This window comes from Equus caballus, chromosome 17 (assembly GCF_041296265.1).
Source record: "Equus caballus isolate H_3958 breed thoroughbred chromosome 17, TB-T2T, whole genome shotgun sequence".
Taxonomy (NCBI): Eukaryota; Metazoa; Chordata; class Mammalia; order Perissodactyla; family Equidae; genus Equus; species Equus caballus.
Genome location: NC_091700.1, coordinates 16442986 through 16470633, shown reverse-complemented (window position 1 = coordinate 16470633; position 27648 = coordinate 16442986). Strand labels below are relative to the sequence as shown.

The 27648-nt window shown below is 37.2% G+C and overlaps 2 long non-coding RNA genes across 51 annotated transcripts in view; one reads left to right on the top strand and one right to left on the bottom strand.

The window, feature by feature from the left end:
* Window positions 1-263: 263 nt before the first annotated feature.
* Window positions 264-27648, bottom strand: part of LOC138918326 (uncharacterized) — a 146539-nt gene continuing 119154 nt past the window's right edge. For all 50 annotated transcript variants that reach the window (XR_011427576.1, XR_011427577.1, XR_011427575.1 and 47 more), the window contains 3 exons: window positions 11211-11332; window positions 10940-11092; window positions 264-5513 (listed from right to left, as the gene is read on the bottom strand). This is a non-coding gene — a long non-coding RNA (uncharacterized lncRNA). The remainder of the gene's footprint in view (window positions 5514-10939; window positions 11093-11210; window positions 11333-27648) is intronic.
* LOC138918331 (uncharacterized) lies at window positions 23612-27532 on the top strand. The gene is made up of 2 exons (XR_011427627.1): window positions 23612-23729; window positions 27321-27532. It is a non-coding gene; the product is annotated as an uncharacterized lncRNA (long non-coding RNA).

Genomic DNA, 27648 nt, shown 5'->3' with positions numbered 1-27648 from the left:
TGGGATCTGAACCCATGAACCCTGGGCCGCTGAAATGCAGTGTGCAAACTTAACCATTATGTGACCAAGCTGGTCCCTATAAAATATTTTTCAAAGATAGTTGTGTTTACCTATGCTCAAAAGAGGGAAAATATCATTAAAATGAGTAGGCCTGCATAAATATGTAGAGGTAGGTAATCTTTGTAGATGCTTTTACTGTGTAACCTAGATCCTAAAATCTAAGGAAGAGATGTAGAGAAAATAAAAAGTGCAAGGGAGATATATGAGTAATGAATTGTCTTAACTTTTATTTGATTATTTTCATTTACAGTTCTGGCACTGACACTTTTTTTAAAAAAAGATTTTCATTTTATGTAAAGATTGAACTTCAATAAAATAACTTAAAAAACATTTACATATACATCACTAAATCTCCATAAAATATACAATACTTTTGATACAGCTATAGGCTAGAATGACTTTGAAGGAAATGATAAATATTCATTATTTTTAAGAGATATCCCATATGTCACGTGTAGGAATAAATATTTATATTGAATTTGCCAAGACATGTGAAGTGTTAAACACTATGTAACATGCACCTAGAAATTAAAATATATATTTTGAAAACATTTTAAAAGCATAAAACTGTGTTTTGATTTAATGTAGATGTACATTAGCGCTTCTAAATAGAAATTTGAACATTTATTACAAATAAGAGATACTATAACATCAAGTGAGATATAGTCCAAAAGCCGCTAGGAACCAGTTTGGACATGTAGAATGTAAATTTCTACTTTGGCTAGAGTTAAATCTCATCTTTTTTAACCTTCAAATAAGATGGAATGATGTTAAATTTGCTAACATTTTAAAACTTTACAAAATACTGGTTTTTATTTTTGAGTACTTGTAAGCTGTATTTCTTTTTCTCATTTATACTGATGTGACAAAATCAAACACATGAACTTAACTGTCTAAAAAAAAAATCTGAATATTACTGCTAAATGAAAGTAAGTATTTAACATTCCAAAGACCAAATCACTCAAGTGCAACAGACTGTTTTATACATACAAAGTAAAGTTTTATAGGAATTAAATTGTTTTACACTCACAAGCAAATTATGAGGATAAAATTCATGTACTTCTGAACGTCATTAATACTCTTAGGAACTATCTTTCTGATGTATATAGGCAGACAAAAATTTCCTTCTCTAGGAGACAATATATAAGAGAGTTGGTAGCAGTTAGCTGTTTGGCATTTTAAAATGATTACCCTTTCTAGAAAATAGTAGCAATACTGCTCACCCAGAAGAACAGAATGTACTGATAATTGATACGCTGCTACAACCTAAATCACTTCATCAAATTAGCTTAACATTACTGTACATGAGGCTAAGACAACTGATAGAAAAGGACAGAAAATAGGATATTAGTGTTAATCCAGAGAACACCTCTGAGTCTTTTATAGGCAGCAGCTACACATGAGCTGTAAATTTTATCCACAATTTAATATGTTTTGCTATAAAGCACAAATTATGAATTCTCTGCTTCTGACCTGTTATGTCATTCTTTTATTCATAGTTAGTGCAAAGGTCTGAAATTGGTAATTTAAAACTTGTCCCAATAACTGTATAAATCTGAGTTGTTATGTGCTTAGTATAATTTAAGATTTTATAACTAGGAGAATGGTAAAAAAAAAAAAATCTGATTATAACAAAACATCTCATTAATTTTATTGTTCTTAATTACTATGCCAATGAAATAAAATCAAAAGAATCCTCCCACTCCCCTCACTGTATTACAGTATTTAATGACACTGATAAAGTTTATAAATTGAGACTCTCTTAGATAACATATGGATAGTATTTTCTAGACTGTCCTCCCCCAGGATCTGAGGATTATTAGAATACATTTCAATTTTACTTTCTGTGTAAAAGCAAAAGGGTAAGTTGTCAACTTACATTTTTCCTCTTCATTCTTCCTCTGGATAACTGATTTTGAAATTATAGTAAACAATTTATAAATTCTTTGCTTTAATGGATTTACCATTTTAGAGTGAATAACTTAAAAAATAATGTTTAGACATATACTAAAATCTGGTTCAGTGGTAAAATAAAATTATGAAAAAGCACTTGATAGCATTACTCTCATAGCATTTTCCATCAGGGAACTAACTACCGCATATGACTGGGAACAAAATTCAAATGGAAATACTACATTTTAAGTCTAATTTTAATTTAGATCTTTAGATACATATTAAAAATCATGTCTTGGATAATTATTGACTAAGGTGCAACAATCAAAATTATTAGGAATGTTTATATTGAAGAAAAATATTAATACCAAATGTGTAAAACCTATCTGACATCACATTCAGCCTTATGTGTTCAGATGCAGATGAAATGTTATATTCTCTTAAGTCTAGTGCAGATCTCATCAGCCATCCAGGCTAAGCCTCAATAGGGGTGATGACCTCCTGCACTAAATTTCCCTAAAACATAATATACCTCTGTTGAATCTGCAGCATGTTTAGAAGGAAACCTATAATTTCACTTAAAAGCATGATGCTTAATGTGCTTTAATATGGTAAGTCAAATATAACACATATAAACAAATCGTCCTATAAAATATGTATTTCATGATGTTTCGGAATGAAAACGGAATGTTTTCAAGTTGATAGTGGTAGCCAAAGACTCTGAGAACTTAAAAGGTGCGTAATATAAAAAAGCCTGCAAAATTCAAACATTCAATTTTTACTATACTATAAATGTTCACTGAATCTAAAAATAATACCCTAATTTTATAAGGTTCCTTTTCAAGTAGTTATTTGTTTTTAAAAAATTATAAATAATTCTTATAACTATGCCTCTCTGTCTTGTACTTCAAAGATATGGAATATTATCTATCTTTATCATTATATAAATAACAAATAGTCCTTTAAAGAAGTTGAGGAGAATAGGGGAGGAGAACTGGGGCTGATTTTCCCTGTTATGTGCATTTATGGATGGAAAGTTGCAAACACCATTTGCTTATGTCGGGGAGAACAGGCCATGTTCTGCTTTAGGAAATAATAAGAGTCGAGTTGCTCCTTTAATAAAGTTACTGTGCATCCAGCCCAGCTGAGTATATAAGCATATAGTTAAGGCTATATATACAATAAAGAGAAGAATTGAGGCAATTACTTGGATAAATCAGAAACATAAATTTTTAAAGAGGGCACTTTATTGGTCTAAATATTTTTTCTCCCCATCATATTCTGATTTTACCACACAGTAGCTTGTTTTCCACTTCACTTGATCTGTGAGAAATATTACACAGATAAGAAATTTCTTACGGGGTAAGAAATATCAATAGAATAATAATTTTCTCCATTAAATCTCATCTGCTTTTCTGGGAAAAATTAATATTACTATCCCCTTATAAATCAATTGTCAAAGCACCTAATTGAAGGAAAAAAATAATATTTTTTATTACATGACATGACCAAAGGGAGAAAACTTTTTTGGCTGAAGGATTTTTAGGCCAGTAAAGTGACTGTTTAAACACGTATCATACCCCTGGATGCTGAGAGAATGAACCTTCTTGGCTACATTCTCAGCTTTGATAACTGTGATAGGAACAAGCCAGACTTTAAGAGAAGAACAAAACATCTTGGAGACTGGCAGAAACACATTGAATTTAGAGACAGCCACCTTTTCATTCCAAAAAGTACCTTATTTAATGTTTAGAGCCATGTTAACATGCACCAAACTTATGTGTTCCTAACTGGCCACAGGTGAGTCGTTCATATTTTCACTGGAACTAATAAGTAATTTATGAATAATTTTGTACATACTATATAATTATTAATATAAGAGCAAAAATTAGAGTTCCTTGATGAATGAGCATAAAAACCAACGAACACTTTGAAAAGACATTGTAGGCATGTGGTAAGTCAACATTTCTTAAAGTTATGTGCTGTATGAGAACCAGCAATCTGTTCCAATAGATAATCCCAATTTTTAGACAAGAAGGAAAACATCCAAGCCAACCATGAGAAAAAAGGAAACACTCTCAGACAAATCTATGTATCTTTTTTTCTTTTTGGTAAATTGTCAGGGAAAATAAGACAGGGTGTGCAAAAATAAAAACTAGTTTATGTTCTTAGAGTAAAAAAAGACAAAGTACTATTAGGTAATAAAATGTGACAATTCCATTAGGAAGAGTTAATGTTAAGAAAAAAATAAGTCCCACTCTTTAATTGAACAAACATCAATAACAGCAGGATTATTTCTGTCACTGACTTTCTTCCTTTTTTGTTTGAGAAATTTGATTAAAAGAGGGGGGAAAAATAGTCTGCTAGCAGCTATTTAACACAAATGAAGGCACAAATAGGACTCCAGAGTTGACGATTGCAGGTGTGGTGCATATCAGGTGATTCTGGCATGAACAAAAACTGACCCTGAAATACAGTTGAAGATGTAGCTCTATTTTGTGTTTCAGTTGCATACCTAAGTGACTAACTCGATCAGGGGTCCAGAAAAATCTTCTCTTTCTTACTTTCTAGTAATAAAATATACTTATCAAAACTTGTTAGCTTATCTGTGCAAATGTATACTTATCACTGCTGCAAAAAAATATGTATGAAAATAAACCCTAAAAGACCTGCTTTTCATAATGTTCAAAATAGCCTGTACATAGTCAGTTTCTGAAGAACTCTCAAGAGCTGAATTGGAGAGAGAAACCAAATATGGAATCCAAAGGAGATAAGGACAGCTGTGCCCTTGTAGGAGGCACTTTCGAATCTGTTGATGAAAGCTTAAAGGGAATTTACTTTCTAATAGCTGATCACAGATAAGCTACTTGTCCTTAGGAAAATTTAGGGCCAATAGGCCATGTTTTGACAGAAAACACCCTTGGATCATATCCCAGAATCCTTCTTTATAAGTATATCATACATATTATGATTTGGCTAGATCAGCACTGACTCAACTGCCACTAATAGTTATATATGGTCTTAGGAAAAAAGGATACCACTGAAGTCACTGGATACAGTATTCATTTTAGACTACCTCAGGAAGGAATTGCACATATTTGCTCAATAATTATTAGTTTAAAATCTCCGTAAATATTTTTTTACATTTCTGCTTGTGAAAAAAACAATGTCATCATGGTTGTATCTTCCTCCTAATCAAATATTCTAGAATATGAAGTCATTCCAAACTAGACTGTGGAAAGAACCAGATTAGAAGCAGGGGAGTGAGGTCATCCATTGTTGCTCTTCTCCCCCAAGTTTGTTTAAATGACTAAATATATCAGCAGCTGAAATTTATTCCACATCAGAAGCATCGTTGTCAGAAAGATGATAGTTACTTCCCTTCACCCGAATACATTCAATATATCTCCCTTCATCAGAATCTGAAGCGCCACACGTACATAGCCTGTTGTCAAAGAGTGATTCAATTTCCTCTAATTTTTTCCCTTTGGTCTCAGGAAGACAGCCATAGATGAAAAGGAGTCCCACGGCAGCGAATCCAGCATAAAGGAAGAAGGCTCCTGCAATGGAAAATAATATGTGTGTATAAATACACATAGATATACTTGGTCTATATAAATATGGTCTATATATAGAGAGAGAGGGGCCTAGGTTAGAAACAGTCCTTGATTTTGACTTGACTTTCTGGTCAGTCATGCATAACTGTGGTATGAAATGGAACCAAAAATTACTGCCAGCCTGGTTTACTCTAATTGTTCTAATCCTGTGAATATAATGTAATTTGCCTTTCTAAACTTGTAAGGCCCAACTCAAGAAGAATGATAGACCAGGTTCAGATGTAACTTCTGCTTTGCAGTCTTTTCTCATGTGGCTGGATAGAGATAACTTTTCTCTATGTGCTTTCACAGCACTTTGCTGAGGCCTCCTATCATAACAACCAAGAAATATTATAATTATGTGCATGTATTATTTGTCTTGTCTACTAGACTGGAGGCACTTTGAGGGAGAAATTTCTTTCTCATTTGTCTAGTATTTCCAGAACCCACATACAATGATGACACTGCTGAACTCATGACTCACTGGAGTACATGGCAACTCTATCCTTCTGGTCTCTCATTCCAAAAGTCTGATAGTCAACCTTGACTTTTCTCTCACTCTCCTGCACAGTATCCAATCTGCTGGTTAGTCCTGTTGGATCTGCCTTCAAATATAATCTGAAGATGACCACTTCTCCTCATTCCGCTGATGTCTGTGATCTGACAGCCATCCTCCCTCATCTGCACTGCTGCAGGAGTCTCCTAACTAGTCTCCTTGTTCCTTCTCTTAGATCCTTATAGACGTCCGCTTTTTCTTATGGTGCAGAGCACTTATCACCATCTGACATACTATAAAGCTTACTAATTTGTTTTATTTTCCTCCTCTAGAATGTAAGCTCCATGAGGTCAGAGAATTTTGTTTTGCTGTAAGACTATGCATGTCAATGCAGCACAACCACAAAGACATAATTACTACCTGGTTGTGTTTTCCAAGTGTCAATTCAGCAAGCCAAGATGGATGAGATATATGAGTATGTGACTTGAGCATGTTCTTACATATTTCCAAGATGGCCTTTCCTTTTATAGTCCAATTCCCAATTTAAATATAAGAACCTATGCTTTCACTTTCGATGGTTGGAAACAACTAACTATAATGGAGTCCTTGCCTAATTTTAGGCCTTTGGTCCAGACCATCCTGTATATGAGATGGGGGAAGGAAGATGACAAACTAATGGGACAAAGGCTGGAGAAAGGATATCAGATTGGGAGTTGGAAAATCTGGATTTCAATCTTGCTATGTGACTTCTAAATAGTCATTTAACCTCTTCTCTGGCCCTCAGTTTCCAGATTCAGCAAAATAAGATGGTTTCTCAGCTATGATTTAAGTTTATAATTCTATAAATTTTACAACCCAAATCAGGACCAGGTTTTGGAGAGATGGTTAGGAGATGCTTGAGAGAGAGACATCCTCTTCTGTTTCAGTAGCAAAAGTGGTCTTAAGGGCAGAGTCTATGGCTTGTTTGTCTGTGGGCTCCCTAGTACAGAGCCTGACACACTGGAGCGTCTAGAGAATGAATGTGCTCTTGTTGACTGCCAGATGGAATATATTGAGTAACAGATCTGAAATAAAGGGCTAAACTATACAACATAAAGCTTGACTTTCAAATATGTCTTTAAGATGAATAGCATAGCAATTAAAGAACTGAATTAACATTTCTCAGTTCTGCTGAATCATTACAGAATAGGAAAGACATTATTAAGACTACATTCTTAAAGACATACGTATAAATAACCATTTCAGGAATATACACAGAAACATTTCTTGGGAAGGCTCAAGGAAAACTACAGAGGAAAAATGCTGCTCAATTGGCCACCCAAAAGAATCTGCTCTCTGGAATGAGGAGCCGTGAGAAAACAGAAGGGAAATAGAGATAAATTATGAGAAATTAGAAAAAATATTAAAGAGTTGGCTAAATCAAGACATAGTTTGTTAGATTAAGTCATCAGAAGCCATACAATCTTAAGGAGCTGGACTTGTATAAATCAAATTCTCTTTAATAAAAACACAACTCTATTTACAAATATAGGGCTCATTTATTTCATTTGTTTGGTTCACATTGAATACTTACTACAAACATACATTTTTTTATGTCTTATACTTGGTAAATAACCAAAAAATAATGCTAGGTAATCTGGGATGCGTGGCTGAGTGTTACAGTGAAAGGAAGGCACCATGGCTCTGTAGAGTCTGACAATCACAAAGCAACCCAGGCTGAATCCTTGGGCAGTTTCTTAAATTCTCTTGACCTTAGTTTCCTGATTTAATGGAGAAAATAATTCCTGCCTTGCCAAACTGCAAGAATAAAATAATGTATGTTACATGCCTATTAGAATTTGGATGTTAGCTGCTCAAAAAAGTGATAGAATAATCAAATTCTACTAAATGAGTAGGGAACACAACAGATGCTTTCAGAGATAGAGTGGAACAAGGTTGGTATGACCAATAAATTGGGAATGTTTTCATCAAAAAGGTGATACTGACAAGCTAGCTTTTGGAGAATGTGGGAGTTTTGAGAAAAAAATGAAAGGAGATGAAGTCCTGTGATCTGTTTACAGATAAGCAAAGTTGTGGAGGTAAGAACAGAATTGGAATCTTTAGCAGACAGGAACAAAGAAAGGATCATAATCATGATGATGAGAAACAGAAGAAAAAAAAAGTGCAACTGTTATAACATTTTAGACTAAACCTGGCTGCTAAACTCCAAAATCTCTAACAGAGCAAACCTAGTTTGGCTTTATAAAATGTAGTATTGAGGAAATATTCATAACAATTCACAATTTAGGAAGAGAGGCATGATCAGAAGTAACAAATCAAATCTGTTAGTGCTAAACTCATACAGTTAAAACCAACTAGATGGGTTAGGAAGATTCTTGAATGCCGTGCAGCTTCTTGCTTGTGACCCAGATTCCCAAGCCAAATAACATCAGGGAAATTCTATTAAAATACAAGACCCTTTTATTAAATCTGAGGAATCTAAAGCAAGCAAACGCCAAAGCTAAGTGGGCTTCTCTGGTAAGACCTGTGGTTAAGCCACAGAGGTGTGGGCAGGCCCGGAGGCTGTGACCTGCTGCATGTAAAGGGCAGGTCAATTATGTAACTCACTTTCTTAATTATTCCCCCCTCGGAATGAAAATGAAAAAAATGTCTGTCAGGATTGTTAAACAGTGCAGATACTCCTCAGCTTTATTCGGAAGGAAATAAATCTTATTAGAGTCCTACATTAAGTTTCAGATTAAGACAGGTATTTAATTGAATTATGCAAAATGAGGAATCAAAGACCATGTTTGATTGAATTTCAGTACCTCAACCCAGGAACTTTGATCTAATGCTCTCCAAGGGATCACTTCAGTCACACATGCTATACATAAAATGGTATACTGGTGACAGTTTAATGATAATTTTTAGTAATATTACAAAACATTACTGGATGGGGTCCAAGGCAGACCTGTCTAAGCAGTATAGTTTACGAAGGAATCAAAATCTGAGGTCTTACAAAACAAAGAAAGAAGGAAATAGAAAGACATGGATATTTCCAGAGGAAATACATCATTATGGTGTATATTCATAAATTAGGAATAGAAACATATACCTTACATAAATCAGTAACATGTAGATTGAAATGTACATCAAAAAAAACAGGGAAAAAATGAACCTGAACTGAAATATTGTTCCAGTACTACAAAGCAGTAGACCTAATGGACTGACCGGTGCACTGACATGATAGAAGCTTGGCTTAGTAACAAAGCAAAAAGCTGCTTCTAATGGGATATTTTTGAAAGAAGTCTGGCTAGGCCCTCTTTAAATTTTACTTCTGTTGCCTCATGTTTTTCTGGCAGTATAAATTCAAGAAAGAGGAGCTTTGCTATCAGAAGTCTTACCAGGTAGACTATTATTTGGTCTATGAATTTCTATAAAAAATGCTTCCTCAGGATGTTAGTCTATATTTAGGTCTTAAATGTGTTCTCAGGAATCAGCAAATATGGGTAAATATTTATTGTGCTCATACTCATGGTGTCAGGAAGATAACTTTATGAATTTATGTAAAAATTTTAATTGCCAAGTGGGATAAAGCTGAACATACTGAATATATATCCAGTTTAAAATGCCAGTGCATTTCCTTTCCAAGAAAATAAGTATTTCTAAATGTTCTAAATGGTGGTTGGGAGAGAGAAGAGTTTATAAAGATAATACTCAGTAGATAAATAGTATTAAATAAAAGTAAATACCAATTCAGCATGTTCAGAAGAGAGGAGGAATAAATTTTTATAATGTTTCCTTTATTCATCACTCATCTACAAAATTCATCTGCATGTGTATTCATTTGACAAACACTTCTGAGTGCCTATCAAGTGAATGGCACACCCTGGAAGGCACTGGGAATTTAATGGTGAACAAGGTGTAGTACTTGCCTGAGCTCATGGGACTTATGGTCCAGCAGTAAGGGGAGAGGGGCTGACAAACGAACCTGTTATTGCAAAAAGGAATAATGAATGCTTAGATCATGGGGTGGGGTGAGATGAAGGGAGGTGAGTGATAGGGGAGGGGATCAGAGGATGGCCTAAGCAGCAGGCATTCCATATACAGCATAGAGGCTTAGGGGGTTAGAGTGAAAACCTCATATTTCATCAATTTAGAATCCAATCACAATCTATAAACTTATACAGACAATGAAGAAATCATCTTGCTAAAAAAAGAAAGACATTTCATTTTGGTAAAAATGGACTTGAAGTACCTTCCCAAAGTTTTTTCCTAACTCAGCCACTTCCCAATATTGTTTTCTTTGAGTTATGGCCTCCACACCTTTTCACTTGAACCCTTCTGTTATGTTTACAGTTTTGGCAGTGGTAAGTGCCATTCTCAGTGGACACTGAAATGCACATGCCGTGGCCTGAATGGCGTAGATGATACAGTGGAAGGCATAACTCCCAGCACGACATTTGGGGGAGCTACTTTCAGCCCTACCCTGATTCTGCTCTTGGACACGACTCCATCCCTGTCGTGGGACATCTTCAAGCATTAGCCCTAGACTTCCTGCCTACCTCTTTCTACCATTCTCTGTTGTTTGTGTTTCTTCATTAAACTAACAGCTCTGCTGTGAAGATTTCCAACTGGGGAGATAGCTGGGAATGTTTGGGTTGGGAGAGTGGGTGGGTGGGTGAAGGCTATGAAGCACTGAGGGACAAGAAGCAATGCTGCTCAGGAAGGGAGAATTCCTCTTCTTTTTTTCCAGGTCCATTTCCAAGGACTTTGGGGAACAAGAAAGCCACACAGAGATATTTATAACAGCAAAAATATAACCATCTAGTCTTTTCAATCACAAATGATAGCATATCTAAAAACAGTAGGAAAAATAAAAATGAAACTATAGCTGGAAAAAATATTCTCTTACCGTAGTATGTGAGATACTCAGCTGTGTGTAAAAATGTCAATGAAACCAGAACGTTGAAAATCCAGTTTATTCCAGATGAACATGCGTTTCCTGTACTTCTTGCCCAAAGGGGATATATTTCAGAATTCACAGTCCAAGGCATTGGTCACATTCCTGAGAAATACAAAATTAAAAATTTCAGTAAAGTAGTATGTAAGGAATTTTAAAAAGAGTAGCTTGTCTCCTCTAAAAAGAGACAATTTAATTAACACAACAATAGCCTTTGGTTTACCAGGTGTGAAGAAAACAAGATATAAAATAAGGCCCAGAAGTGCAGTCCAGGAGTACGGAGTAGGGCAGAAATTGTAAGCCCAGAATACTTCTTCTGTTTTGAATTTGGTTTCATTTTCACACCTGAAAAATAATGCAATATAAATATTAACTTAGTGTTTTAGGGTATAGTTGCAGAAATTCAATGTGATCATTTAGGATGTATTTGGAAGTTCCTTAATATCATTAAGGAAAAGGGTCCAAGATGTTTTTCTTGAAAAAGAAAGTTAAGATTTAAATATACAGTATTAAATATGCAAGCTCACACAGAACTTTTTAGAGCTGAATATAATTCAAGAGCAACACAAAGAAATACATTGTACATACAACTCAATAGAAAAAAACCTGATTAAAAAATGGGCAGAGGCTCTGAATAGATTTTTTTTAAAAAAAGATTGGCACCTGAGTTAACATTTGTTGCCAATCCTCTTTTTTTTCTTCTTCTTCTTCTCCCCGAAGCCCTCCCAGTACATAGCTCTATATTCTAGTTGTTGAATGGACATTTTTCAAAAGAAGACACACAGATTGCCAATAGGCACATGAAAAAGTGCTCCACATCACTAATCATCAGGGAAATGCAAATCAAAACCACAATGAGAAATCACTTCACATATGTTAGACTGGCTAGCATCAAAAAGAGAAGAGATAAGTGTTGAGAAGGATGTGGAGAAAAGGGAACCCTTGTGCACTGTTGGTGGAAATGAAAATTGGTTCAGCCTCTGTGGAAAACAGAATGGAGGTTCCTCAAAAAATTAACAATAGAACTACCATCTGATCCAGCAATTTTGCTTATATTTACCCAAAGAAAACAAGAACACTAACTTAAAAAGATATCTACTCTCATGTTCATTGTGGCATTATTTACAATAGTGAAGACAGGGAATCAACCTAACTGTCCATCAGTGGATGAATGGATAAAGAAAAATGTATATATACACAATGGAATATTATTCAGCCTTAAAAAAGGAAATCTTGCCATTTGAGACAACAGAGACAGACCTTGAGGGTGTTATGCTAAGCGAAATAAGTCTGGCCAAGAAAGATAAATAAGGTATGATCTCACTTGAATGTGTGATTTTGTTTAAAATAACAAAACAAGCTTACAGATACAGAGAACAGGTTGTTCATTATGGGAAGGGGGTTAGGGGGGGTGGTGGGGTGAAATGGGTCAAAAGGCCCAAACTTCCAGTTATAGAAGAAATAAGTCCTGAGGATTTAATATACAGCATGGTGACTATAGTTAATAATATTGTATTGCATATTTGAAAGTTGCTAAGAGAGTAAATCTTAAAAGTTCCCATCGTAAGAAAAAAAAATCTGTATATATGGTGACAGATGTTAGCTAGACTTATTGTGGTGATCATTTCACAATATATCCAAATATTAAATCATGTTGTACACCTGAAACTAATATCATGTTATATGCCAATTCTACCTCAAAAAAAAATATATTGTGTTTCATAGCATTTTTCATACAAGTCCGACACGATTTCCAGTTAGTCCTTGAAAGCTGCAGTAACACTTTTAGACCACTGAGAGTCAGTATGTTGTAGAAAGACTAGATTTTGCAGTCAGGACAAGACTCAAATTTCAGAACCAGCTTTTTCTTATCTGTAAAATAGGGATAATGCCTTACAAGTAATGTTAAGGATTAGAAGGGTCCTGTAAAGAGGTGATAGGGTAGATGAGGGCAGAGAACAATGCTTATATCTTATTCTAGCCAACCCTTTCCTTTTCTGCTGTGCATCCCTGCTTACTTCTCTATCAGTCACTCCTTGCTGTTTGCCTCCTAGTTCAACGGTGGAACAAAGTCTTCTATGGTCTTAGATGGATTGTCAGGTTGAACTTCCAGTTCTTTACCTTAATTGAAATCTGAATTGCACCTCAAGATACACTCAGCCTCAAAAACATTCTTATCCCTTCTTGTTATTTTAGACTGTTGTTCTGCCTCCATCAAACTCTGTTTTTGAACCTTGACATCCAAGCCCTATCCTTATTGCTGTGTCTATGACCTCCATCACAACACCCTACCTGTCTTGATGATTTGGGTGCCTGGTCAGTCATCTTCTCCACCCGCTCTCATCCTTTGCCACATTCATTGATTTTTACTTCTAGCCCATCTAATACCGTGGCTTGATACTTCCTCGTTTAACCTCTGAAAATGCAGACAGGGCACTTCATAATTTGCTTGATCTGAAACTATTTTACTTTAAGTTCTCAAACACAGAGTATTCCTTTTCTGATTACAAGCACTTTATTTCCTCATTTCTGATAACTTGCTCCACACCCAAATCACAGTGTTTAGATTCTAAACTCCTCTCAGTATTCATTCACCTCATCGCTCAGCTTAGTCCATGCCAATACTGTCTTCTCTCGCCTCTAGAATCCATCTTTCTTTCCTCCATCCTTGTCTGCCATTCTCACCATTTCAGTTCCTAACCCTGTGCAGCACCATTAACTTCCTTCAATAACCACTTTTCAGAAGCTGGGTAAAACTGTGAAACCATGCTGCTGGGTTCTATGAAAAGTTCATGCTATTTCTTCTCAGTTGGGTCCCTAATTATGCTTCTTTATTTTTATCCCTTATGGTCTTCTCTACTGAATTCTTGGCTTATAGCAGAGTAGGCATTCAATAAATTTTGTCAACTATTGCCTCAATTAATTAAAATATTTCTTACTGTCCTCTAGCCTTGAATCTTTCCCTCTGCTTTCTAGGTACTAAGACCTTGGCTCCTTTCAATTTGAATGACCTCACTTTTTCTCTACTGAACCTTTACTTTTCTATATTTTCTTTCAGCTTTTCTCCTACCTCCAATGGTAACATGTCTCTTGCCCTTTCTAAGGACTGCCATTCCTGCATCTCATTCTCCTGCATCTCATTCTCCTGCTGTCTCCTCTGGGGTCATGTTCTATCAGTAGTCTGTTCTCTTTCTGCCATCTTTAGTTCCTTCCTACTAGACCCTTCTTTTTACAACACAAAAGATCACTTCTACTCGAATGTTCAACCCCTCTCATATTACTACTACTAGCTTGTTTGAAATTACAGACAAATTTATCCTAGTGAGCTCTACATCCTTACTACCCACTCTTTCCTTCACAGCCCTGCTCCCCTATCCACCCAGATGCCAGCTGACTCTTACTCAGGCTGTTTTCCGAATCTGCTCACCCAAAAGTCCTCAATGACCTCCTGATCCCCAAATTCATTTATCTTGCCTTAATTTTGAGGCTCTGATGACTCTGTGGTGGTTGATCTTGCTGACAACCCTCCTTCTCCTTCCCCTTTACTTTTAGATCTATAGCTTCACCTTATCTCACTGACATATATGTCTTCATTGCCTTTTTAAAACGCCTCTTCCTCCCCTCAACTCTAAATATAGCTGTTCTCTAAGGCTCTATTCCGGGGTTTATACCCTCTCTCTTAATCATCTCATCTAATTTTAGAGCTTTTCAATCTCCACGTGGATGCTGAAAGGTTATTCTAGCCTCGACCTTTTTCTCAAGCTCCATTGCTGGAACTTAGGTATCTGCTGTGCATCCACAGCTAGATATCCTGCTGTGGCCTGAGCACAGTATGGCTGCAAGGGAATGCCATGTCTTCTCCAGGAGGTGGGAGTTGGGCTGTTCTGGGTTCAAATCATGACTCTATCCCTTATTAGCTGTGCTCATTCATTCAAAAATTTAGATAATGAGTGCTTTTTATGTGTCAGACATTAGTGATATAGCTCTGAACAAAATAACCACCGTCTGCATTTGTGCAAACTAGAGTTTAGGGGCACAGGTGCAGTCCTGTTTCCTGATCTGTAACATAGGGCAAAAGACCATTATCACAGGCTGTTGGGAAATTAAATGTGAAAATGCATACTGAGTGCTTAGCACACTGCCTGGCATGTAGTGAGTATATGCACAGTAAGTATTACTTTACTAGTGCCTCTCATGACATTTCTGTTTGAGTTAACACCTCCATTCCTTGACTTGAAATTGATTAAAATCTTGGAGTTATCTTCAATCTTTTCTTATCCATCTCTTTTTTTAAAGTTTATTTTCTTTATTGAGCTAAGATTGGTTTATAACATTATGTACATTTCAGGTGTACATCATTATATTTTAAATTCTGTTTAGACTACATCATGTTCACCACCCAAAGTCTAATTACCATCCATCACTGTACACATGTGCCCTTTTACTCCTTTGCCCTTCCCCCTCCCCTCTTTGCCCTCTAGTAACTACCAATCTAATCTCTGTATCTATGTCTATGTTTCTTCTTGTTGTTTTTACCTTCCACTTATGAGTGAAATCATATGGTATTTGTATTTCTCCCTCTGACTTATTTCGCTTAGCATAATACCCTCAAGGTCCATCCATGTTGTCACAAATGCCAAGGTTTCATCATTTTTTATGGCTGAGTAGTATTCCATTGTGTGTATATATCCCCCTCATCTTCTTTATCCATTTATCCATTGATGGAAACTTGCGTTGTTTCCATGTCTTGGCTATTGTGAATAATGCTGCAATCTTTTTGACTTAGTGTTTTCATGTTCTTTGGATAAATACCCAGAAGTGGGATAGTTGGATCATATGGTAGTTATATTATTAATTTTTTGAGGAATCTCTATACTGTTTTCCATAGTGGCTGCACAAGTTTACACTCCCACCAGCAGTGTCTGAGGGTTCTCTTTTCTCCACATCCTCTCCAACACTTATTTCCTGTCTTAATGATTATAGCCATTCTGAATGGCGTCAGGTGACAATAGCTCATTGTAGTTTTGATTTGCATTTTCATGTGCCTGTTGGCCATGTGTATATCTTTGGAAAAATGTTCAGATCCTTTGTCCATTTTCTAATTGGGTTATTTTTGTTGTTATTGTTGAGTTGTATGAGTTCTTTATGTATTTCGGATATTAACCCCTTAACAGATATATGATTTCCAAGTATCTTCTCCCAATTGTTAGGTTGTTTTTTCTTTTTCTTTCTTTCTTTTTTTTTTTTTGAGGAAGATTAGCCCTGAGCTAACTTCTGCTGTTAATCCTCCTCTTTTTGCTGAGGAAGACTGGCCCTAGGCTAACATCCATGCCCATCTTCCTCTACCTAGCATGGCTTGCTAAGTGGTGCCTTGTCTGCACGCAGGATCCAAACCGGCGAACCCCTGGCTGCTGAAGTGGAACGTGTGAACTTAACCACTGCACCAGTGGGCCAGCCCCTGGTTTTTCATTTTGTTGGTGGTTTCCTTTGCTGTGGTGAAGCTTTTTAGTTTGGTGTAGTCCTACTTGTTTATTTTTACATTCATTTCCCTTGCCTCGGGGGAGTCATTGTATTCAAAAAGATACTGCTAAGACCAATGTTGAAGAGTTTATTGCCTATGTTTTCTTCTAGGAGTTTTATGGTTTCAGAATTTACATTCAAGTCTTTAATCTATTTTGAGTTAATTTTTGTGTACAGTGTAATATAATGATTTTTTTCTTTTGCATGTGACTGTCTAGTTTTCCCAACACCATTTATTGAACAGACTTTACCTTCTCCATTGTAAGTTCTTGGCTCCTTTGTTGAAAATTAGCTGTCCATAGATGTGTGGGTTTATTTCTGGGCTCTTGATTCTATTCCATTGAGCTGTGTGTCTGTTTTTGTGCCAGTGCCATGCTGTTTTGATTACAATAGCTTTGTAGTATATTTTGAAATCAGGGAGTGTAATACTTCCAGCTTTGTTCTTTTTTCTCAGGATTGCTTTGGCTATTCAGGGTCTTTTGTTGTTCTATATCATATAATTTGGGGATTCCTTGTTCTATTTCTGTGAAAAATGTCATTGGGAAATTTTGATAGGGATTGAACTGAATCTGTAGATTGCTTTAGGTACATTTTAACTATGTTAATTCTTCCCATCCATGAACATGGAATATCTTTCCATTTATTTGTGTGTCTTCTTTGAACAATGTTTTATAGTTTTCAGTGTATAGGTCTTTCACCTTTTGGGTTAAGTTTATTCCTAGGTATTTTATATTTTTGCCATTGTAAATGGGATTGTATTCTTAATTTCTCCTTCTCCTATTTCATTGTGTTACAGAAAGGCAAGTGATTCTTGTATGTAGATTTTGTATCCTGCATCTTTACTGTATTCGTTTATTATTTATAATAGTTTTTTTGTTGGATTCTTTAGAGTTTTCCATACATAAAATCCATCTGCAAATAGTGACAGTTTTACTTCTTCCTTTTCAATTTGAATCTCTTTATTTCTTTTTCTTTCCTGACTCCTCTGGCAAGGACTTTCAATACTGTGTTAAATAAGAGTGGTGAAAATGGGCATCCTTGTCTTGTTCCTGTTCTTAGAGGGAAAGATTTCAGTTTTTCACCATTGAGTATGATGTTAGCTGTGGGTTTGCTATATATGGCGTTTATTATATTGAGATACTTTCCTTCTATGCCCATTTTATTCAGTTTTTAAAAATTATAAATGGATGCTCTGTCTTGTTGAATGCTTTCTCTGAATCTGAGATGATCATGTGATTTTTATTCTTCATTTTGTTAATGTGGTGTATCACACTGATTGATTTGCAGATGTTGCACCATCCATGCACCCCTGGAATAAATCCCAATTGATCATGGTGTATGATCCTTTTAATGTATTGTTGTATTTGATTTGCTAGTATTTTGTTGAGGATTTTTGCATCTATGTTCATCAGTGATATTGGCTTATAATTTTCTTTTTTTGTGTGTTGTCCCTGTCTGGTTTTGGTGTCAGTGTAATGTTGGCCTCATAGAATGAGTTAGGAAGCGTCCCCTCCTCTTCAATTTTCTGGAAGAGTTTGAGAAGGATAGGTATTGAGTCTTCTTTAAATGTTTGGTAGAATTCACTGGGGAAGCCATCTGGTCCTGGGCTTTTGTTTTTTAGGCGATTTTTCATTACTGTTTTGATCTCCTTACTAGTGATTGGTCTATTCAGATTATCTATTTCTTCTTGATTCAGTTTTGGAAGGTTGTATGATTCTAGGAATTTATCTATTTCTTCTAGATTATCCAATTTGTTGGTGTATAGCCTTTCTTAGTATTCTCTTATAGTCCTTTGTATTTCTGTGGTGTCCATTGTAATCTGTCCTCTTTCATTTCTGATTTTATTTATTTGAGCCTTCTCTCTTTTTTTCTTGGTGAGTCTAGCTACAGGTTTGTCAATTTTGTTTATCTTTTCAGAGAACCAGCTCTTAGTTTAATTGATTTTTTCCACTATTTTTTTAGTCTCTATTGTATTTATTTCTGCTTTAATTTTTATTATTTCCTTCCTCCTGCTGATTTTTGGCTTCATTTGTTCTCCTTTTTCTAGTTCCTTGAAGCACACTGATAGATTGTTTGAGAAAAATCTTGTTTTTTGAGGTAGGCCTGTATTGCTGTAAACTTCCTTCTTAGTACTGCTTTTACCATATCCCATAAATTTTGGTATGTCATATTTTCATTTTCATTTGTCTCCAGGTATTTTTTGATTTCTCCTTTAATTTCTTCATTGATCAATAGTTGTTCATTAGCATTGTGTTTAATCTCCACATATCTCTGGCTTTTCCAGTTTTCTTCTTGTAGTTGTTTTCTAGTTTCATACCATTATGGTCAGAAAAGTTGTTTGGTATTATTTGAATCTTCTTAAATTTTTTGAGACTTGTTTTGTGGCCTAAGATGTGATCTACTCTGGAGAATGTCCCATGTGCATCTGAAAGGAATGTGTATTCTGGAGGCTGGCCCAGTGGCATAGTGGTTAAGTTCATGTGCTCTGCTTCAGTGGCCCAGGGTTTGCCAGTTCAGATGCTCAGTGCAGACCTACACACTGCCCATCAAGTCATGCTGTGGCGGTATTCCACATAGAAGCACTAGAAGGACTTACAACTAGGATATACAACTACGTACTGGGACTTTGGGGAGAAAAAAAAGAAGAGGAAGATTGGCAACAGATGTTAGCTCAGCGCCAATCTTCCTCACCAAAAAAAAGAATGTGTATTCTGCAGTTCTTGGATGGAATGTTCTGTATATATCTACTAAGTCCCTCTGGTCTAATGTGTCACTTAAGGCCAATGTTTCCTTATTTATCTTCTGTTTGGATGATCTATTCATTGATGTAAGTGGAATGTTAAACTTCCCTATTATTATTTTGTTGCTGTCATTTTCTCCTTTTATGTCTGTTAAAGATTGCTTTATGTATATAGGTGCTCCCATGTTGGGTAAATAGATATTTACAAGTTTTATGTCCTCTTGTTGGAATTGCTTCCTTTATCATTATGTTATGCCCTTTGTCTCTTGTTCTCGTTTTAAAATCTATTATGTCTGATATAAGTATTGCCACTCCAGCTTTCTTTTTGTTTCCATTTGCTTGGAGTATCATTTTCCCTCCCTTTACTTTCAGTTTGTGAGTGTCTTTAGATCCAAAGTGTGTGTCTTGCATGCAGCATGTATAGGGGTCTTCTTTTTTTTTATCGATTTAGCCACCCTTAGTCTTGTTATTGGAGCACTTAGTCCACTGACATTTAAAGTAGCTATTGATAAGTATGTACTTATTGCCCTTTTGTTACTTTTTTCTGGATGTTTTTGTAGTTCTTCTCTGTTCCTTTCTTCTTCTCTTGTTCTCTCATGGTTTGATGGCCTTCTTTAGTGTTATGTTTGGGTTCCTTTCTCTTTATTTTTGTACGTATTATTATAGGTTTTTGGTTTGTGATTGTCACAAGGTTCGTATATAATAATCTATGTAAATAATAATCTATATTGTTTATGGTCTCTTAGTTTGACTTCTTACTAAAAGCCCTACACTTTTATCCTCCCCTGACATTTCATGTTTTTTATATCCTATTTTACTTATTTTATTTTTGTGGATCCCCTATCTTCTTATCATGGAATTAGATAATTTTAGTACTTCTGTCTTTTGACCTTCATACTAGCTTTATAGGTGGTTGATCCACTACCTTTACTGTATATTTGCCTTTACCAGTGATTTTTTTTCTTTGATAACTTTCTTATTCCTACTTGTGGTCTTTTCTATTCCATTTAAATAAGTCCCTTTGACATTTCTTGTAAGGCCAGTTTAGTGGTGATAAACTCTTGTAGTTTTTTCTTGTCTGGAAAACTCTTTCTTTCTCCTTCCATGATATGAATGATAGCCTTGACAGGTAAAGTATTCTTGGCTGTAGGTTTTTTCCTTTCAGCACTTTGACTATATCATGCCACTCCCTTCTAGCCTGTAAGGTTTCTGCTGAGAAGTCAGCTGATAGCCTTATGGGGTTTCCTTTGTATGTAACTCGTTGCCTTTCTCTTACAGCTTTTAGGATTCTCTCTTTAATTCCTGACATTTTAATTATAATGCGTCTTGGCGTGGACGTCTTTGGCTTCACCTTGTGTGGTGCTCTTTGCACTTCCTGTACCTGGATGTCTATTTCCTTCCTTATGTTAGGGAAGTTTTCAACTATTATTTCTTCAACTGGGTTCTCTGCCCCTTGTGTCTCTCTTCTCCTTCTGTGAAACCTATAATATGGATGTTAGTATGCTTGATGTTGTCCCAGAGGTCCCTTAGACTGTCCTCATTCTTTTAAATTCTTTTGTCTGTTCAGCTTGGGTGATTTTCTCTACTCTTTCATCCAGATCGCGGATCCTTCTTCTGTGTCATCTACTCTGCTATTGATTCTCTCTACTGAATTTCTCATTTCCATTATTGTATTCTTCTGTTCTCAATGGTTCTTTTTTATATTTTCCAATTCTTTGTCAAAGTTCTGTGTTCATCTCTTCTTTTCCCAAGATCAGGGAGTATCCTTATGACTACTAGATTGTACTCTTTGTGAGGTAGATTGTTTCTGTTTTCTTTAATTCTTTTTCTGAGGGTTTGTCCTATTCCCTTATTTGGAACATATTTCTTTGTCTCCTCATTTTGCCTACTTCTCTGTAGTTATATCTATGTATTAAGTAGCTCAGCTGCATCTCCTGATCTTGGAAATGTGGCCTTATGTAAGAGATGCTTTATGGGGCCTGGCAATGTGCTCCTCTCTCATCACCTGTGCCAGATGTTTCCTTGTGTGGGCTATGTGTGCCCTTCTGTTGTGGTGGAGTTGCTACTGCTACAGGCGCATGGGTAGGTTAGGCTGGCCCCCAAGCTGGCTGGTTGTAAGGCTCAGCTGGGTGTGGCTCCTGCAGTGACTTTATAGCATGGGGCAAGCCCTGGCATGGCTGGCTGTAAAGTCTAATAGCATACAACCACTGCTATTTTGCTGTTAAGTGAGTCAGGCCCCCACTGTGGCTGGTTGCTAGGCTCAGGGGTTCACAATTGCTATAGGCTTTCAGTGTGGCTCCCTGTAGTGCGCGGCCATTGTCAGCTCTCTCAGGAGTGTAGATGGGTAGAGCTGGCTCCAGGTGTGGCAGTGTACAATCATTTCAGGTGTTGGAATGTGGGGCAGATCCTCTATGTGGCTGTTTGCAATGGCCAGCAGCACAAGTCTGCCGTGGGCCCATGTGCCCCACCAACACAGGCCTGCACACACACCTTGTCAATGTGGACCCACAAGTTTGCTGCGGGCTTGCTGTGGGCAGGGCCAGTCCCTGGGGCAGGCTGCCTGCTGCCTGGCTGTGCTTGATTGCCACGGGTGCTCTATTGGGTAGGACAGATTCCTGCACTAACAGGCTAAAGGAGGAAATCCAACGGCAGCTGCCAATGTCTGTGTCAACACAACTGAACTAGGTCACAGTAAGGGTTGCTACCAGTGTCTCAGTCACGGGGGTGGGGTGGGGGGTGGGCTCAGCTGCCTCCTGCCTCTCTGAGATGTGCTCCAACCTTAGTGAGTGAGTCAGTTTTACTAATGAACTATGCACTTTTCTTTCTGGTGTTTTTGTGTTGGTTTCCAGATCGGGTGAATCTGTGTGTGGGCCCTTTAAGATCAGGTTTTCCTTTCTCTGAAATTCTGTGGTTTTTCCGGGCGTATTCCCTATTGGTTTTCAAAGCCAGCAAAGCCAGGTATTATGGGATCTCATCTTGGTTGTGCTGAATCCAAGGCCTGGGATGCCTATTGTGGCATAAAATCCCTGGCTCCTCTGGGAAAAGCTCTGTACCTTTGAGATTGCTCCTGGCCATGAAGCGCCATGGCTAGGATGTGGTTTTTTCCTCAGCAGAGTTGTATTTCTGCCTCTTCCACCTGTCAGTGTTGTCCCTTGTGGGGGTTATTTTTATCCAGTTTCCAGATCTCTCTCAGAGGAAACTGTTCCACAAGTAGTTGTAGATTTGTTGTGTCCATGGGAAGAAATGAGTTCAGAGTCCTCCTACACTGCCATCTTCCAAACTCTCTACCTCTCTTTCAATGCTCCATACCTTTAAGTCTAAGTAAAGAAGACTGACTAAGACTATAAGCTCTGGAACTGACATCCCATGTTCAAATCTAGGCTGGGACACCCAGGTTTGAAGCTAGTCACTTAACTTTTCAAAACCTGTGTGAAATAAGGATTTTTTTTTATTGAGGTCATAATAGTTTATAACACTGTGAAATTTCAGTTGTACATTATTATTTGTCAGTCGCCATATAAATGTGCCCCTTCACCCCTTGTACCCATTTCCCAACCCCCTTCCCCTGTGATAACCACTAAACTGTTGTCTTTGTCCGTGAGTTTCTCCAACATATGAGTGAAATCATACGGTATTTGTCTTTCTCTGTCTAGCTTATTTTGCTTAACATAATACCCTCCAGGTCTATCCATGTTGTTGTGAATGGGACGATTTTGTCTTTTTTCTGGCTGAGTAGTACTCCATTGTATATATATACCACACCTTCTTTATCCAGTCATCGGTCGATGGGCACGTGGGTTGCTTCCACTTCTTGGCTATTGTGAATAATGCTGCAATGTAATTCCCTTTGAATTGCTGATCTCAAATTCTTTGGATAAATAACCAGTAGTGGGATAGCTGGGTCATATGGTAGTTCTATTTTTAATATTTAGAGAAATCTCTATACTGTTTTCCATAGTGGCTGCACCAGTTTGCATTCCCACCAGCAGTGGATGATGGTTCCCTTTTCTCCACATCCTCTCCAACATTTGTTATTTTTTTGTCTTGGTGTTTATAGCTATTCTAATGGGTGTAAGGTGATATCTCAGTGTAGTTTTAATTTACATTTCCCTTTCCCTGATGATTAGTGATGCTGAACATCTTTTCATGTGTCTACTGGCCATCTGTATATTTTCTTTGGAAAAATGTCCGTTTAGCTCCTCTGCTCATTTATTGATCAGGTTGATTGATTTTTTGTTGTTGAGTTGTGTGAGTTCTTTATATATTTTGGAGATTAACCCCTTGTGGGATATATGATTTGTAAATATTTTCTCCCAGTTGGTGGATGGTCTTTTCACTTTGTTCCTTGTTTCCTTTGCCTTGCAGAAGCTCTTTAGTCTGATGAAGTCCCACTTGTTTATGCAAAAAGGATTTTTGTGCCATCTGTCTCAAAGAGCTATTTTGAGGTTTACATGAGATAATGTATGCAAAGAACTTCACAAGGTATGGGTAAGAAATCATATTTCCTGGAGATATTTTCTTGAACCTGACTCTTCTTAGTTGCATTAATAGCATCCTAATTCAGACTCTTGAGTGTTTGTGTCATCAACTGCATCTGTCTCTGTGGCAGACTCGATAGTGTCACCCCTCTATAATCTGTGTTTCCTGATGTTCCTGCTCTTGTTTAACCCTCTCCCTTTGAGTGTGGAGGTGACCTGTGACTTGCTTCTAACCAACAAAATGTGGCAAAAGTGACAGGACATGTGATTAAGTAAGATTACAGTGCTCTCCAGCTGAAGTCTCTCACTCCCTTGCTGGCTTTGAAAAAGCAAACTGCCCTGTTGTGTGATGCCAATGGAGGGATGCTCATTGAAGGAAGTGAGAGAAGTCTTTAGGAGCTGAGGGTAGCCTTTGGTTGACAGCTAGCAAGAAACTGAAGTCCTTGGTGCAAAAGTTACGCAGCAATAGAAAATGAGTAATAATTATTTTTCCTTCTTTCAGCATTCCTTTCTTCAAACTACTACCCCACCAAGTTGAGCTCTAGAGCATTGCTTTTGCCACCTCACGGCTGAAAAACCTTCATCCCACTTGTCCCAACTATGAAATGGGGCTTGCAAACTTTGGGTGCAGCCTACCTTATCCTATACTCCTATACAAAATCCTTTTCTCCAAATAGACTAGACTACTTCTTTTCTGAACCTGCTTTCCAGACCCAGCATCTTCTATTCATGCCATTTCCTACAAGTGAAGGCAAACTCTCAGTCCTCATCTCCACCATCAAAATCTACCTCAGCCCTTAAGGCTAGTACAGATGCCACCCACTCGCCTTTCTGCAGTATTCTCACTCTCCTCTCAATGCTTTTCATTGTCCTCATTTATATCATCATCACATAGTGCTCTGTGTTATCCTATTTGAATATACTCCCTCTTCTACTGCTCTGGGCACTCATCCCAGGCAGCAGAGCACAAGGGTTAAGGGCATAGAGTCTAGAGTAGACTGCAGGATTTTGTATGTTGGTTCTGCTACTAACCAGCTGCATAACTTTGGGCAAGTTACTTAACCTCTTTGTACCTTGGTGTTTTTTTTTTTTTGAGGAAGATTAGCCCTGAGCTAACATCTGTTGCCAATCCTCCTCTTTTTGCTGAGGAAGACTGGCCCTGAGCTAACATCCATGCCCATCTTCCTCCACTTTATATGTGGGACGTCTACCACAGCGTGGGCTTGCCAAGCGGTGCCATGTCCGCACCTGGGATCTGAACCAGTGAACCCTGGGCCACTGAAGCAGAACGTGCGCACTTAACTGCTGTGCCACCAGGCCGGCCCCTGTACCTTGGTTTTCTAATCTGTAAAATAAGAGTCCCTAATAGACTTCCTACAAAGATTAAATACAGTGATAATTGCTTGGCAGAAAGAAAGCAATTTATTGTGTTTGCCAAAAGAAACAGTCATTTTTGTATCCTCCCCCTTTTTAAAATCTCAACCTCTAGCCCATAATAGTACTCTCTATAGAGACAAATAGTCATTAAATGATGAATGAAGGCTTGACATTTGCATTTGTTTAACTGTGAGTAGGAAACAGCATTAGAAATCTCCTGATCAATAACTTTCCACCTTCATTTCCCACCAATCAAATAGCCTTTTGAGTCATGAAGATCTTAAAATGGGAAAATAAGAAAGGGGGTAGGGAGAGGGAGGGGGAGGAAAGGAAACAAACCTGGAGAGGGGAATGTTTACAAATACATCACTAAAATTCACTGAAAAATTCTATTTACTATTTTCATTTATTATTATCAAAGTTCCTTGCATGATCTCTTGCTGAAACCATGGAAAGTAGCATATTTTCCGGTAGGCTCTGTGCTTGCTCTGATGTACCTTTTCAGCATCTGGCCAGGCACATTTATATACGTAAAAGCCCAAGTAACTTCTTGTCATCCTCGTGCTGATTTTAAGGACAGCACTGCAGGCACTGACTTGGCAGAGTTACTCACTCAGCAATACGTAGACAGCTTAAGGACTAAGAAAGTGACATCACACCTGACCTTCAAAATATAAACACCAGAAATCCCAACTAAAAAAATAAAAACGTATATTCCAAATGTTATTGCAAAATACCCTCCTGTTTTCCTGGCTTAGTGACTGCTGGTAGAAGAACACAATGCTCGGGAGAAAGAACGAAAATACTTTGACATCAGTGTGTGGGTTGGGATTAGAAAAAGTCATGCTCTCTGATGGGACACCTTCTCCCCACATCCTAGAGCAAAAACAGAAAATGACTACAATAATGGGAGCTGCACGGAGGATGCTGCAGTGGACAAAGCAACAGAATCGTACCCAGGCAGGCAAAATATGTTTCATTTTGGCAGAGTGAGAGATCTAATCTTTACCAGCAGCATGACTAGACTGACAACCTGATGGTAAAGCAAATAAACGATCAGTTCCCTGTTCCAGCCACAGAACCCACAGTGCTTCCTTTAATAACATATCTAGAAATGCACAGCTCTCTTTGAAGGTGAAACAATTCTCCCTTGCCTACTCAACACCCACCTAAAACCAGTTTATATGTAGAGCTATTTCTGCCTGTTTTTTGTGTTACTTCTCCATCAGATAGCTAAAGAGTTTTAAACCAAGAAATAACCACAGGAACTAAGTGATGCAACTGCTCTTGCCACAATTAACCACAAGGAATTTATTCCTTGCTTCCTACACAGCACATGCTTTTTGTATTGCTCCTTTATTCACCTTGAGGCAATTATTTAACTGCTTCATGTTCACAGATGGGAGATGGGAGAAAATACAACCAAGAAAATACACAAAACTTCAAATTTTATCTATTCAATCCTAATCAATGACAAACCTATAGAATTTGCCCTCTTCCCAAAAGAGTTGATAAAAGATCTAGGATTTTGGACAAGGGAAGGGAGGTTTACTACGGTTTGTGTGACACATCTGCTGTGCTTTCCTTGCCAGTTCATGACTGAGAAGTGTGAGCGAAGCGGCACTTCATCTCAGTTCCTGATGTGGGACTGTCATTTCTTTGAACAAGATCATTAAGCTATCACCTCAAAACAAAATGGATACCCCTAAGGGTTAACTTGAATCATTCTCTATCTATAGAAATTTATGATCTGCTTACACAGTTATAGTCTGAGGGTGGTGGTGGAGAGGTACCTAGAGAAGGATAGAGTGTCCCTCCAGGCAAGGACACCTTCATTCTTCTCTGAGGAGAAATGAACACAATGCCAACCAGTCAGAACTAGGATGATGTAAATGTACAAGCAACTCAAGCCATGAGAAATTCCAACTTTTGGGCATCCCATCCAAAGCAACCAGGAAAAGTTACTGTTACAAACTTGACCCCTTACTACTCACACACGTTAAGTTCTGTTCACTAGCATAATTCCTATATGAACTAACATGAACTAAATTTATGTCAAGGGTGGCAACATAGCATTTAAACTCTAACATGTCTGTTGTTAAATAATTTTGGCAAAGTATGGCTCCCTAGCTTGCAGTGTGCAGACCATGCTGAAGATCTTGGCCTTGGATGATTTTCTATTGTCTAGCCTTTTTTCCCCTGTTTTTATGTTTTACAGTTTTCCTGCAGAGGACTGTCACATGAAGACAAGGTGGAAAAAAGTCATCTATTATCTTTTGTTAATTACCATTATTTTCTGGTAAAAAGAAAACCTTTAGAATTATTGAGACAATTAAATCATAGATATGGGTAAATTTCAAAAGCATTAGAAATTTGGAGTTAAAGGCTATTTTTTTTAAATGAATTAATAAAGTTTTATTTATATATAAATCGCTGTACCTAAACCACTTACCAATATGTTGGCTAGCTTGTTATATACCCTAAGTGTGGGAAATAGATGGACAGAATATGAGTGGGCAAGCAAATGAAAATAATAATATTTAAAG